Genomic DNA, 16,521 nt, shown 5'->3' with positions numbered 1-16,521 from the left:
TCTGTGCACATTATGTCACTTTTTCTTTAAATGGTTCATGGATGTTATATGAGTTTTACGCAATTCTTTTAACCCAGTTGCTATGAGCATGCATTGAAATAAAATTTCCTTAGAAAGTATACTTCAAACGCTAATGGTCTACACATTACAATTTTTCCATTGGTTCCCTCCTTGTATTATTACCTTACTGTAAAGCCATTTTACAAGAGCAATAACGCATTGAAAGGCTTTAAATTACAGGATTACAGTTATATTGCTTGAGCAAAGCTCTATTAGTCAGCTTTGCACATTGCAACTTAATTCTATATTTTAAATAAGTGAATGCAAGCAATGCAGGACTTTGGAACTTCCCAGACCCTTGAAAAGAAATGAAAATAAATACTTCTGTTCAAACGTATTCCAAGGAATACAACAACAGACAATTTTGGGTGCCACGGTTAACCAGGATTATGTTTAAGACCATTGTTCTGCAGTTCATTTCAATTTATTTCATTATTTACTGTGATTAAATCCCTGGGATTTTCCCCATATGATTATCATTTAACCATATTTATACCTTGAAGAAAAACTAAAATGGAAATTTCTGCAACACAGATAAACGTAGATTGACTAAACATTTATTAAATTTCAAATATAATGGGAGAGTTCCTGTTTTAAAAGTGTTCACTAGGAATTTAAGGGTGAACATTTCCAGATTAAACTGAAAGACTGTGGGGATGGAAAAATCATCAACTGCCTTTGCTGATTTCCACTGTTGTGTTTCATATTATCTCCAGGTAATTAGTGTTTCAGAATACGAAAGTCAATCCCTTTTCTGAACTTTCTAAGGAGTTCTGAAATACTGACAAATACGTATTGAAACTAACTTGTTAGAAAACAACAGTATTAGTTTAGAGCATGTTTCATTAACTGCATATATGAGCCTAAAATGGAGATTAGCCCAGGTATGTAGCAACGGGCTCTCCAGGCAGAAAATAATCTTCTATACAAAGATGGTCATTTGTGAATTACAATCATAAGTGTGGACACATACACACCATGCTTATGAATACATGTTTTATGTATGTGATTATCTTGTTCATGTAAGTGATCATATAAACTTGTATTCATGGAATATTTATTAAGCAAAATCAAGCACTATATCTGCATAAAATATTTCATTTTAAAATATTTTTCAAATTACACATTATATTAATACAAATATTTATAAATTTATGAAAGTGCTATAGATAAACCACATACCTTACTAAGTTAATCTACATAATACTTATCATAAATGTGTCCTGGATTTTAGGGCAGAATATTTCTGAAAAGATATCCTCATTAAGAATTATAAATACTTTTTGAAATTTCTGTGGTAAAGAGAGGAGTTTTAAAAGCCTAAATTGAATACAATTTCTAGTAATATGGTTATATTTATTTATGTTATGAAAATTGTTTGTCCAACATAAACCTTTAACATAATATTAGCCTTGCCTATGTATATGGCAGTCTTTAGAAACAGTCTGCAAATCAACCTTCAGCCAATGAAATCAGGTAATAAATTTGGAGTTTCAAATCTGGCATGCTTTAAAGTGAGTTTCAAATTCAAGGCTGTGTCAATTATTTGAATATTGTCTTTTCGAGGCAAATTCTTTAAAAAGTTCAGTGATTTACCATGCTTCTCTTACTGTATAATACTTTATAAAATCAACCCTGAAGCTTGAATTTATATTTGTAAGAGGGTAGATCGAGAGAGAATGCGGTGAGGGGGGAGGGAAAGAAAGGGAGTGCACAAGCTTTCTTTTTTTTATAGTGCAGTAAAAAGAAACAAACAAACCCTACACTCTGAATATATCATTTCAAATTGTGTTTTTGCAAGTGGAGTGTTTCATGTTTTGATTTTCAATTCATTTATGCAACTTGAACAGTATCTAAATAGGAGTAAAAATGTCTCACTTTTTAATTACTGATTTAGAGTAAAAAGGATGTTCCTGAATACCCTGGAAATGTGCCACCGGCTATGTAGGGGGTTTTGGGCTTGAACCTCAGCTCCATCATCATCTGACTTAGTTTCACAGCCTTGGTGACCTTCTCCATACCGTATAAATTTAGACCAAAGGATCTCCTCTGCTTATCCAAGTCAAAAACGTAAGATATTATTAGATGTGTTACCTCAAAACTTAAGGTAGATTTTTATTTGCTTGTTTGTTTAATATCATTCTCTAACTTTAGACTTTTATAAAATTATGTAAATAAATGATTAGTTGATCTAAATGATTAGTTGTTAGCTGTAGGAAAGATGAAACTTTACCACGACTTTAGTTATACATTTGCTTATCTCACTGATATCTTTGAAAATATGTGTTACTCTATTAAAACTAAATTATGATTTTTAACTCTCATTTCCACATATGTTTTTCAGTTCACAAAGAGAAAAACACCACAATCAAAGGCCTGATGTTTGTTGACTGTACCTCCACTTTCTTCCCAGAAAAAGAATTCGAATACCTTTTGGAATAATTTAGAATAAATCAGGCCAAATTAAAGAAACTAATTACAGTAATGTTGGATGGGAACTCTTCAACAAGCCTGAAACCTAACTAACTGTGAATGTTTAAAAGGCCAGAATGTTTTTTTAAATCTATTTTTAAAATGAAAGTTCTATATATTTTAAGGAACAAAATCAAAGTATGTGAGAAACATGCTTATTTTCAAGGTCTTAAAAATGTTTCTTCTTATAGGTCTGGGCAAAGAATCCCTGAAGGAATATACTTTAACAAACAAGGAAATGTCTGTAGATGTGGCCATTGTTAATAGAGTCTGTCTTTTGAATTACTTCCTTTGTCTCCAAGCTTCAAACTAATATAACTTCAGTAAAACTACTTTACTGTTTATCTTTTAATCCTCAGGCCACAGAACTGTAACCCTTAGAAGACTCTCGGGAATACTAACACTTTATGAACACTTATATCTTCATAAAATTGTTTTCCTGATGAAAGGAGGTATGTAAAGAAACCAAAAGAGATTACAGAAATCTATACAAAAACCTACTTTGAAAATGTATATTAATAAATATGAAGCACAACTAAGAAACACATTTCATTTTTAGAGAAGAAAATCATAAAATACTATATGATTCTATACTCTCCTCAAAAAGCACATTGAGTGCTGTAACTTTTATTAAGATTCTCTCAAATAAATGCATGCATGCATTCATTCATTCAAATAGTTTTGAACTTCATTAAAAATACATATAAAAATAATTTTGTCTTCAGAGTTGACAGTATATCAAAGTTCATTTTGATCAACTCTCTACATCTCACAGATATATTCAGCAACATATATATCATTTTAGAAAATTTAAAATGATGGTGAAAGAAGAATAAAATTCAAAAACAAGAGAGTAGATAGTGTTCTTTCTACAATGTGTGTGTGTTTTTTTCCTACAGGGTTCTTCAAAAGAATACAAAATGAATATCTTTGTTAGAGAACAACCATATTTTTGTTTTAAAATGATATTAAAATAAATACATTTACTTCAAGTAAGGATTATTAAGTTCATAGCAGTTTTCTGTGACATGGAAGTGTGGGGCAATATTTAAACATGATTAAACAATATATAGAGAACATTTTATAAAACATTTATTTTAATATTAATGATACTGATAATAGCAATCCACTTTGAAATGAAAATAATAATTCAGGAAAATAATTTTGGAACAGCAATATATACATTGTAATAATTTTAGGAAAAGCAATATATAAAGTCTGATTATTTATTGAAGCATGCCTTTTTTGTGATCTTGGATTAGCATTCTGTTACAATTCTAAGCTCTTTCATAAAAGTGTTTATTCAACCTTACGTGATAAGGATCTAACAAGACCAAGTGAACTTTTTCACTTCCTTTCAATGAACTAAAATAAAAGATGTTGCTAGACAACTCACACAGGTATTTTTTTCTTATCATTTGATTACCAGGAGATCTAAGATAAACAGAAAATGAGACCATGAACACAACACTAATTTATGTTGGTGTTCTTATATCATTATGACAAGATGCTGTTTAAAGTAATCCTACAGTCCAGAATACTTTGCAATCACCCAAACAGTTATAGATTATGTAAAATACGTATGCATAATTTTATTCAGCTTATAAAGGGTAGGAATCTGTGGAGTGTTTATGGGCATGCAGCAAAGTGGAAGAAAGCAGCATCATAAGGTAGCTGGCTTCCTTGGAGACTCAACATGAAAAGAAACAGGACATCAGTGTAAATATGATTCACTCTCCTGACACTGCGCTCAGTAGCTCTGAATCCCTCTTTGCCCTTCTTTTAGCCCTAGCTCTTTTTAAGTTCTATTAGGTCTTTTTCTCTCTCCTCTCCGTGGCACAGAAACTCTGAGCTTGGAAACAGGGCTTGAAAATTGTGCTTGTAAGTAAGAATTTGTAGCAATTCCTTTCCCTTTGGGTGATTTCAATATCTGATAGACTCATGGAATATTAGAGTTGAAAGGGGCATTACAGATTGTTTTCCTCACCTCTATTATAGATGAAAAAACGAAAGCATAGAGACTAACTTATCGGAGATGAAATATTCAGAGATCAATGAATGATATATTTTATTTTATTTAGATGACCTAGGGTAAAAATCATCTGAATTCCCTTTATGATAATTGAAGCAAAGACAAATTCAGATATATTCTCAATCCCGTACTTTAAATTATATGTTGACATCCTTTTAAAAGGACCTTCTAACTCTGCTCAATGTTTCTCACGAGTCACCCAGATCACTACTATGCAAAAGGCTAATAACAAACACCTAACATAGACTAGATTTAGACCACTAGTTCATTCAATTCAGATGGCCATTAATAGGGGAAAAAAACTCCCCCTGGAGACACTTTTAACCAAATCTGAAGAAACTGTCTGCTTAACTCAATATTCAAATATATTCATAAAACACACCTTTTATTTAAGTCAAAATATCTCCTCAGAATTTGTGAGATCAAAAGGGCCAATTGGATATTCTAAAACATCAGCTAAAAAGGAGGATCTGATGAGTTTAAAACCAAATATTCTGATAAAATGTATCTGAATACAATCAAAATATAGCTCTGAGTGTAAGAGCTGTATATGCAATTTATTTATATAACTTGGATCCTGTTGTGTTAATGGTTGATTCTTATCAAGGTTTGACTGAACTTTACCAACCTGTACTTTGTGTTTTTAAGCTGACGCCATTGTACATATCTTTTCAAAACTACAGAATATTATTTCCATTCCTATTCCCTAGTGAGCTCTCCAAAGCATGAAAAGAATAGAAATTTGCTTACCATCTTATTAAAATAAAGAGCTAAACACGATAAGGGAAGCTTAGCTAAGGAAGGAAAACCCGTACGCACACATACACCTAATAAAGTGTGCATTCAGCGAATATTTACAAACTTTTAAACAAGCAACAGAAAATACATACGAAACATAACAAAACCTTATTTTCTGCTGCTCATTAAACTGAAACTACTTGCAAATGAAGTTTTCTTTAAATATAAAATCTGTTCCTACATTCCCTTATTTCAATTGCCTACCTTATAAATTGAGCACCAGCTAATAAAACACACTTCACTTGTTGAAACCTTTATCCACTCTTTTGATGGTTTATGTTGATGTCAAGTTAGTCAAGTTAGACAAAGCAACAACTTCTGCTCAATTTATTCTTCATGTATAAACAAGCATGCATTTTAAAATGGCCTGCCACAAAACTGGACCTTTGAGAATATGTAGCTTGTAAAATTGGTACACACTTGCCTCACATATATTTTACTGATACAAGATATTAAGGGCTAAAATTGTCCTTTCCATTTTTTATCATCTTTGAGAAGCCTGAGTCAAATGATTCACCATATTCTAGAAACATTTTATATTTCAAATCCTTTTTAAAATATAACCACTAATGAGTTATTTGATTATCATAATCAGAAACACTAATCACTACAGTCTTGATGAAAATTCAGACATTATCTCACGAGGGCTCTGGTCGAATAAATGTGTTGATATGCTGCTTGTTTTTATGATAGTTATTCAGTGATTCAGTGTAAAATAAGTTTATGGGAAAGAAGTGACAAATACTTGGTGTGAGAATCCGATACAAATAGAACATACGCAAGACAGAATCTGCCATAAGTTTTCTTTTAAATCTACTAAAAGATAAAGAAATACATGAATATTCCCTTACTAAATGCCTCAGAGTAATAATGCTCCTTATTAATATAAACTGTTCTGCAGGTTTCAGGTGCCATGCTTTCATTTTAACATCATGTATATGATAAACTATTAAGGACATCTCCCTCTGCTATACCCAAATCCCCTGAAGAGACATTCCCTATATACAGGACATGATCATCTCTCTCTCATTCCCTCCCGTCTACAGAACAGGTACATTGGGAAAATGGTGTGGCTTGGGTGTCCAGATAAGCAAAAGGGGGTCTGACTGACCAGTGTCATGAACTGTGTACGGCTATGTTCAAGGATGATTGGCTCCTTCCCAGTGATTTTGTGAACATTTAAGCTAAGAGGAAAAGAAGGCCTCAGTTGGTGATTGAGATTGAAATTGAGGGGCTAGAGTATAAAAGGATCCAGCTGCAGCCATGTGCAAGTTGTGAAGACACAGTCTAAAGTAAACAGATGTTTTGAGTAATGTACAAGTACAAACTAGAGAGAAAGAGAGAGGTGAGAGGAAGAGAAGGAGAGAGAGGCACAGAGAGAAACTGCCTTATTTATCATTTTCCCCCACTTTAGATAAAGACTTTAGTGTTCATTTTTTTCTCCTTGGTTTCCATGAGATCTCTATTTTAATTTAGTTAGTGTAAGTGAATTTTTGCTTCTTATAACCAGAAGTGTATTCAACAGTAACTTTTATAATTGTAACATTATACATTATTAAGACTATCTTTTTAAACTGGTAGGAGACTTAGCACTTTGTTACTGTTTTTGATAGTAAGAGCAAGAAAAGAGAAACAAACTTTCAAATGCAGTATTACTTAGGAAAAAAAAAATGAATTGTATCCTAATTCACCATTTTAAGAGTTTTTATAATCACGATAGCAGTAAATTTTACTAATTTTTTCCTCTTGCAAAAAAATAGGCAGAGAAGTAGAGTATATACTCATAAATAAAATAGATGACCCACTATTTTTATATTATTATGATAAGGCTACTAAGTACTCCCGACATATCAAATGCATTTAAATCTAAGGATTAATACAATTTTATGACTTCTTTTGTAAAAGATTTATGATATTTTTTGATCATGCAAAATAAATTTACTTATAATTAATTGAACTCTTATTTGTGCTTTCAACCTTAGGTTTTCCACTTACTTCTCTCATCATGCACTTTGGAAGGAGTATTCTGCACCATCTATTTTCAACCTGCTTAATTCTGTTATGCCTCAGATTTGCTAAAACTTGACAAAAATTACTCTTGGAAAGTCATCATTCTTTTTTCTTCCAGAATGCTAATCTCTCCCCTACTGTACGTCTCTGTTCATTTCACTATCCTTTACTATTCCTTTCCCGTTAGAAACATTCTTCATGTTGGTGTTTCTCAAGTCTATATTATTGGTTATTTTATCTTCTCACTATTTAGTATTTCTCTGGAGAACTTCATACAATTTTGTGCATTCAGTTATCTCCAATATATATATCGAAGTGATGACATCCAAAGTTACTGCTTCAGGACCAATTGTTCGATGTTTCATGCCAAACAAACAAAATATTTTTTGCTAAATATTTCAGCTGAGATTTCTTCAGGCATATTAAAACTATCTTGTCCAAAACTCAAGCTTACACCTTCCTTACTCAATCCTCTTTCACTGTGGCATCCAAAGCAAATACAGCTTCTTTAACATTCGTTCATCTGTATGCTAATTGTGTGCATATTTTGTCTATTTCTTCCTTGATGTCTTCAGTGCTGTGCATAGTGTCTGGCAGGTAATAGATTCTTAAAAAGGTTTTGAAATAAGCTCAACATTTTCAATTTCAAATTCTGCTGTGGAACCACACATTACATTGCCATTCATAGAGCTATAAAAATTTGCTATGGCTAATTGGAAAAACTGAATATTTGGGATTGTTTAGTTCAGAGAGTTTGCATGGAGGCATAGTCCTCAGAGTGTTGTAATGGAACAGAGCACTATAGTCCGTGTAAACCCATGAGCAAGTGATAAAACACTTAGGCCTCAGTTCCCTATGGGGATAAAAAACCCTCTTCTGCCTGTCAAGGAAGGTAGACAAGAAGTTCAAATGAGATAATTAGATGTGAAATAATTAGAAAAGTATGAGGGAATAGAAAAAGTCAGTTTCTGTTAATATTAAAATTTAAAATTATATATAATATATTCTCACTATTTCTTATTAAGTTTTAAAACTATCCTGATGTTCATTTTTCAAAATAGGAGATTAAGGCAATGTATTTTTAACATCCTTACATTCTTGAAACATATCCATGTAACCAATAACAAGTTTACCCCTACAATAACCTGAATAATATGCTATCTGTTCCCCTTACAGATGCTATTCCAAGAATAAGCATTGGCATACTATTGTTCAGAATAAGCATTGACAAACTGATACTTGATATCTAAACACTGTTTGCATTTACATGTAAGAGATATGACTTAATAAACCCACACATTTTAAGATATGTAGTTTTAACTTTTGCTGGGAAATGACAGGATTAGACAGATTTTTCCCATGCATTTTTAAAGAAGATATGCAGAATAAGAATGAAAGAAAGTATCCCAAAATTGAATAGGTTTCCAGGAAAAAAAGGAAAATATTAACTGTATTCTGACTGTCACTAAAGCTCAGGACCCTTATCACAACTTTCTGAAAATTCCTGAGCTATAGCATTAATCCCCTTGAAAGGGAGACACTCAATTTACCGTGTATTTTGCATGTCCTTAAACAAGTCTTGAATGATGAATTTCACTGTCTGACTGAGGTGGTTTACCTCAGCACATAATTTCTTATATTAATAACCTTCCCCACCAGAGTGAATGACCTTCTATAAATGTAATTCCTCCATTCAATCAAAAAATTAAAGCCTGTAACCACCTCACAATTCATCATCTTTTCACAGGCAATTGTTGAGGCAAAAACAAACACAAATCCCTACTCCTCAAGCCATGTAATGTAAAATTATGCAGTTTTCTGCATTTATGTAACATGGATATATTGAAAGTTATGTAGCATTTCATACTTCAAATCAATTATAGTAAGTGAATTCCTGTTTCCAGTGAGCTATAATTTTCTGAGAAAAAGATATATATATATAAATAAAAATACATATATATAAAAACTCATTTCCAAAATCAAAGGTATCCTAAAACAATAACTTCCTGAATGTTTGTATGTTTTCTATCTGTCTTTTAAAAAATGCTTCTTCCTATGAATAACTCTGAAATTATAATAAAACCAGATTACATATTTATCCTTAAAATCTGCAACACTACCATTTACATAAAACTATCTTAGAGTGAATCTCAGAATTTAGGAATGAAGGTTTCTTCTTTGAATGAAGATGATCAATGCTTATACTGAATTTCATCATGCATAAAGATCCTAAAATATATACTTAACCTGACAGAAGTTATGTTTCCCTCTTGCAAAAATCTCTACCTACAAGACCGAATCTAAGAGCAGATAATTGAGTCGTGTCAGAGAATCCCCTCATAAATCAGAAGATTCAAGACAAAAGACTTCAAATAATTGGTATATTGTCAAAGTAAATAAATTAGAAATATTGAATAGCATTTTAAATTGCAATATATTTAACTACCTTCAATTATGGGAACTATGCAAGCAGACATTGTATTTACGTGAGAGAAAGGGTATTTTTAAAAAAACGAAAAAGCAAAGTTAGATTTAGTATAGCTCTCTGTGTAAGTTAGGCCACTCGGTCATCTTGAGCATGTTCTGTTGCCTTATCCAGTTGACAAAACTAGAGTGAAGGGTTGTAATTTTTGCATATGGTCCTTTGATAAGCCATCTTTATTTTACCAGGAATATATAAAGTCAAAGCCAATTTCAGCGGAAGTCCTAACAGATCTAAAATTTGCCACATGAATACACACACACATATGTCATGAATATATGCTTTGCATAAAGCAGGAGAAAAGCACATATTCAAACCTCACTGGGAGAATAAAAAAGACTAATACACAGTATTTATGTCTCAGAATATCAGACCTCAAGGGAAGACCACGTGTAGAAAAAGTAATTTAATAAAAGGGGAATTGTTATCTGAGTGCTTCCTATTTTGAGTACGGTGGGGCTGAGGTGAGAGGTTAGCAAAACTTCTGGAGAAATATACAAAACAATTCTAAGAGTAATAGTTTCAACAGTCATTTAAACTGTCCTGAAATGTATTCAAGTCATTGGTAGCCGATTTCACATAGCTAATTTGTAGAACAATTGAGGTCAATTTACTGTTCAATTTAAGGTCAATATCACGGCTGAGAAAACAAAAAAAGTTTATGTAAATTTTGTCAACTGTTCTCTGAGATGACTTGCGACTTAGGTTAACTTGTTTTATTTGTAAATAATGTCAATATTTATTTTCATAAAGATAAACTAGATTATGTCTTCAATTTACTATATTCAAGTATCAGAAAATGCTTCTAACTGAAACTAATAGTCAATGTGATTGACTGTGAATTGATTAAACAATTGTGTGGGAAACAAGTGTGATACAAATGTACTTTATCAAAAATTATTAATATTTTATAAAAATGTTTGATAGTATATAAAATATATATCTAGCTGTAAATGTCATGTTCCATTTGGAATTTTTAAAAATTGATCAGCTATTTCTTCTTCAACACCAGGAGAAGAATTTCCCTGCTTTCTTTTTATGCAGACTTTCCCTTCCTAACCTGAGAATGAGAACTATAGTACACTTTGCTTCCAAATGGTCAGGAGAGCTAACTCAAGGAATGCTAACAGACATTTTCTATCTTTAATTTTCATGATTCTACAGATGTGTAGGAGGAATAGGACAAACTTATTCCAACAACTCACCCAGAAGTAACTTCCTTATGTTCATAGCCTCCCTCGGCTTTTGGCTTGAATAACCTTGTCGGTGAATAAACATTGCTACTGCCTCATGCTTGGAAAGTTCTGAATGTAATTGTCTGTCAATGATATGATGATTTATAATGCAATCTGCTCCTGTTGCTACTACTGCAGATAACTCTAATTTGCTGCTATTATATTAGAAATGAGGAGCTTAGTCTTTTTCAGTTTTAAAGTTTTTCTTCAGATGATAAAACCAATCGCAACTTTTATACAACTTGGAAAAATGATAATGCTACCAAGTTTAGCTACTTTTTCCAACTCATTCATTTTTTTCTTCTTTAAAAGAAAACTCATTATTAATTTTTTAGAAACCAATACATTTTAGAAGTGTGTTTTTCCACTTTTTCTTAATATCTTATTAAATATTTAGTTATATCTTATCACTAGAGTTTGAAAGAGATGAGAATATCTACACTGAAGTCAAAAAACTCAAAATAAAATATGGTTAACATAGCATGATTCGGATAACTGAAAACTATGTACAATTTGATAAAAAATAAATACTTGGTGAGAATATAATCAAATAATTGTAGGCTCACCATTTGAATCGGGACAAATTGGATAATTAATAACTTAATAATTTTCACAGAATTAATTTATAAACTATGCTGCACCTGTCTAGTACATATAAACAGTTCTATAATTGACACACATTTGATAGCTAATTATATGCACCAAATCTCTACTATATGGAAAAAGTAAAATGAGAAAAACATAGATCATCTTCTAGTTGTATACATAATTATATGTAAACCCTGTTTCATAACAGGGTTATCTCTAAAATTTTGTATTCAAACATTTTTATTTTGTAAACTGAATTATAAAGACTTTATCTTAAGCAAGACAATTAACATATCTAATTTATATCATTGGGGCTTTTAAAATAAATAAAAAATCTATCATCATAGGTAACATTGATAACTATATGCCCGACACAGCTATAGGTAACTCAGATATAGTCTTGTTTTGGTTTTTTATAACTACCTAATACAATGTGTGCAACCAACATCTTAATTTTAACAGATAAGGAAATTGAAGCATAGAATGATTAAGTAATTTGCTTAATGTCACAAAGCCAATTGTTTAAAAAGCCCAGATGTGAATTCCCTGGCAAGGTTACAGGGCCCAAGTGTTGCCATTGCACTTTCTATTACTGCCTGATTAAAGAGGGTGATATAGTTACTAGAATCAGCAAAAACTTATGAATGCATATCCACAATTATTTATATTTTACTAACTATAATCTATTTTATGAAAATGTTGTCAATTTGCTGTTTAAATACAGTACTTATGGGCCAGGCATGGTGGCTCACGTCTGTAATCCCAGCACTTTGGGAGGCCGAGGTGACACCTGAGGTCGGGAGTTTGAGACCAGCCTGACCCACATGGAGAAACCCCATCTCTACTAAAAATACAAAATTAGCCGGGTTTGGTGGCGCATGCCTGTAATCCCAGCTACTTGGGAAGGCTGAGGCAGGAGAATTGCTTGAACCCGGGAGGCGGAGGTTGCGGTGAGCCGAGATCGTGTCATCGCACTCCAGCCTGGACAACAAGAGCAAAACTCTGTCTCAAAAAAAAAAAAAAAAAAAAAAAAAAAATACAATACTTATCATACTAATGAGGTTTAATACATTTATGTTTTTAAAAGGTTTAAAGACATAGAATCCTGCTGCCACATTTATTACCTGCAGTGAACTTTGAACCTTAGGACCAACTACAAAAGCACACACTCATGTTGGTACAGACGTAAAGCAAGAAGCATGAGGGCCAAGAAAAGAAAATGATGCTATACAAGTAAAGAGACCACCTCTTCTCAAAACCTGTAACCTAAATAGTGCATCATTTAAAAACTATTCCTGTAATTTGTAAACCGCTCTTCTAAAGCCTTATCAAATCAAATTGCTAGTGTTATATTCAACAACGTATCTATTCTTATCTCAGAAAGTCTTCAAATACAGATAGCTCAGGATTAATTTTTAAAGCATTAACCTTTTCAGGTAATACTGCTTTGAAAATATTTTAAAATATTCCTATTTTAAAGTATTCTTCCTACCATGTTATTGTTTTCAAACACATTGCAGTGTTAAGCACCTGCTTTACATAAAAATATAGTGTCTGTACTTTGTATATATTTTCAATCATCTTTTTAAATTAGGTCTGAGTGGAGGTAAGAAATTTGATGTTCTTAGTAATACTACTTAAAATCAGATTCTACCAGTAGTTAAATATACTAGAGAAGCTCTTCTTGTAAAGAACATATATAAGAAATTTCCTGATGTACTAATGAAAAATCAAACATATAATCTGCAAATCTGTATAATCAGTCTCATACATATTTTGAAGAGCATATTATTAATACTTATATAAAAACTATAGATAAGCATAGCTACATACATACCTCAAATATATACTCAAGACAAAAATGTAAAACGTAATACCTGCAGGTATGCTCAATATTAAAGGAATTTCACCGCTCAGAGTTAGAATGTTTAGAATTTTGAGTTGGCTGGTGTAGCTATATTACTATTTCAGTCTGTAAGGATTTAGATTAGTAGAAGGCAATATTCCACAGGGCAAACTGGAACACTGGAAGGCAGAATATAAGCCCGTAATACTTTTCAATACTGACAAAGTACCACAAATGCATAAATGAATGGCACAAATATAAACATGATTTTTTTAAATAAAAAACATGAAAGATCTCAGCAAATGATCTGAAACTGTCAAACTGGAAATAGAAAGAACACACATTACAAAACTAAAAGGCGTAAAAGGCTTAAAAATAAAGTTTAAATCTGTTCACTGTCAATTTGATTCAACTACTAATATTTAATTCTTAAATACTTTTAAATGGACTGGGAAGTATGATGCCAGTGATAGATGATTGTTCACTCAGAGAGTTTAAAATATGATTTCTAAACATTCTTTGTTCAAGCAATTTTATTTTTAAAAATCGAGTGGTTTTCCGTAGTGAAAATAATTTACTTCCCCATGTTCAGGATCCTAAAAGCCTACATTTACATTGTTGGCTCTACCATATTTACAATATATACCTTATAAAATTTTTTTCTCATATGAATTCACCTAATATTTTAAGAATTTTATATGTATTCTTTTTTGTAGTACTATGGGGAGAAGCCACAATTCACAGATCTTATTTAACTAAATGACACTAGAATATAAAAGTTTGTTTTTCTCTGCACATTATCTTAGTTTCATTTCCTGTTCATTTCTTAGTTCAAGATTGGCAAATGTAGTCTTCACTCGTTATTTATTGATCCTCTATTTGAGCTTGTTAACTACATTTTGCACATTCTGTCTTTATTTGTATTGCATATTAAATGCCCATTTTTAAATAGCATATTTGGCCACTTTTTAATGTATATTCCCTTTATCAAAACATTCATACAAACATATTGTAATATAATAATATGTAATAAAATAAGTGGATAGTATCATAAAATATTTTCCTAAGAATTTTCTATGATACTTTGTAAAGTTAATTTTTTCCTCTGGATATAATTTAATCATCATTCATTGCAGAGCTTCATTTATTTATTATGTACACATAATCATCTGAATAAAATAGCAATGGCAATAGTAATACTGAAATTATGATGTTATATTTCCAGAGAGTATTTTGTTTCTTAAACTATATTTTCCCAGATAATCTTTATTAACCAAATTATGAGTTTAAATAGAAAACTAGTTTCCTCACATATTTCACATTACATTTGACTCCCCTGTGTTGTCTAAGCAACGGCAGAGCGTGTATTTTTTAAATGATTTCTCCTGATTACAACTTCTCCTGTTCCCTTTCATAACTACTATATAGTACCTGGAAAAAAAAATGAATTTATCACTTTTTTATGTTGTACCTTTGTTCTTTAGATTCAGTAAATGATGTTAGAAATACTGTAAAAAATAACAGTACCTTATGGTAATTGTTTAAAGCTGCAATGCCTGCAAGGTACCTCACAGTACCTGTTTGTAGTAACTGTTTAAAGTTGCAATGCCTTTTGTGGACAGCACCTTATTCACTACCCAACCCACTCATACACACACACCCTATTGATGCTCATACCTTATCACTAGGCTCCTAATCCAAACTTCCTGTTTTCTTCTAATTAATATCACATCACCCTAATTGGATTTTTCACTTGTAAGCTTTGTGGATTAGTGTTTCTATTGTTATGTTAATTAGCTCTTAGTTACCAAGGACAGTCTCTACAACCAGGAACCAAAATTTCCATTCTAGAATTTTACTATAATAACATGGGCATGAGCAATCTCTCCTGGAAACCATCCAAACAAATTTAATTATTGAAGTATTTAAGAGATTACGTTACAAAACTGTTTTACCACCAAGGCAGTCAGTTACATAGCATAGGTACTCAGATCAGCATTTTGAAGAGGTTTCAGTCTAATTCCACAAGCATTTTTCATGTACTTACATGTGTTACACACTACAATATTTTGTGTTAAGTGCTTGCTGGTAGAGTTCCTGTTTTACATGAGCTTTCATTGTTTTAGGGGTGATAGATACACAAAAAAATCAGTGAAGCATAACATAAAGAGTTTTATTAGACAGACAGCTGCATACAAGAGTACAAGGTGATTTTAGAGGAGTAGACTAGGGAAGTCTTAGAATAACATTAGTATGGCCTTCTAATGAGAGATTTCCGGGTCTCACTGTTTTTCTTTGACTCTCAGATGGTCATTATTCCAAGGAAAATAGTAAAGTCTTCATTTGGGGAAATTATATTTATGTTTCCACTAAAATTAGAATGACCGGGTTTAAATTTCAGCTCTGAATGACACAATTTACAGTTTCAGACAAGTGCCTAGTGCCTAGTACATTCATTTGCTAGGGCTGCCATAACGAAGTCCCACAGACCTGTGGCTTAAAAAAAAAATAAAATGAAAATGAATAAGATCATGTTCTTTGCAGGGACATGGGTGGAGCAGAAGGCCCTTATCCTTAACAAACTAACACAGGAAAAGAAAACCAAATACCACATGTTCTCACTTGTAAGTGGGAGCTAAAATGATGACACATAGAGGCGAACAACACACACTGGGGCCTATTGGAGGGTGGAGGATAGGAGGAGGAGGAGGTAGACATTCATGAAAAATATCTAATGGGTACAAGGTTTAATATCTGAGTGATTAAATCTGCACAACAAACCCCATGACACAAGTTTACTTATGTAACAAACCTGCACATGAAACCCTGAATTTAAAATTAAAGTTAAAAACAAAAACAAAGAAAACTCTGGTAATTTATTTTCTCACTATGCTAGAGGCTAGAAATCTGAGAATGAGGTGTAGACAGGGCTGGATTCTTCTGAGTCCTCTTTCTCCTTGGCTTATAGATCCGGCTCTCTTCTTTCTTTTTCTTTACA

At 32.0% G+C, this 16,521-nt stretch overlaps 1 protein-coding gene across 1 annotated transcript in view; it reads right to left on the bottom strand.

Annotated features, from left to right (window-relative positions):
• The window catches only part of PCDH9 (protocadherin 9), a 959,605-nt gene that overhangs the window by 639,391 nt on the left and 303,693 nt on the right, over positions 1-16,521 (bottom strand). The window lies entirely within an intron of this gene.

The sequence above is a fragment of the Colobus angolensis genome, unplaced genomic scaffold, assembly GCF_000951035.1.
Source record: "Colobus angolensis palliatus isolate OR3802 unplaced genomic scaffold, Cang.pa_1.0 Scaffold94, whole genome shotgun sequence".
NCBI lineage: Eukaryota > Metazoa > Chordata > Mammalia > Primates > Cercopithecidae > Colobus > Colobus angolensis.
This window is presented reverse-complemented; position numbering and strand designations above follow the sequence as displayed.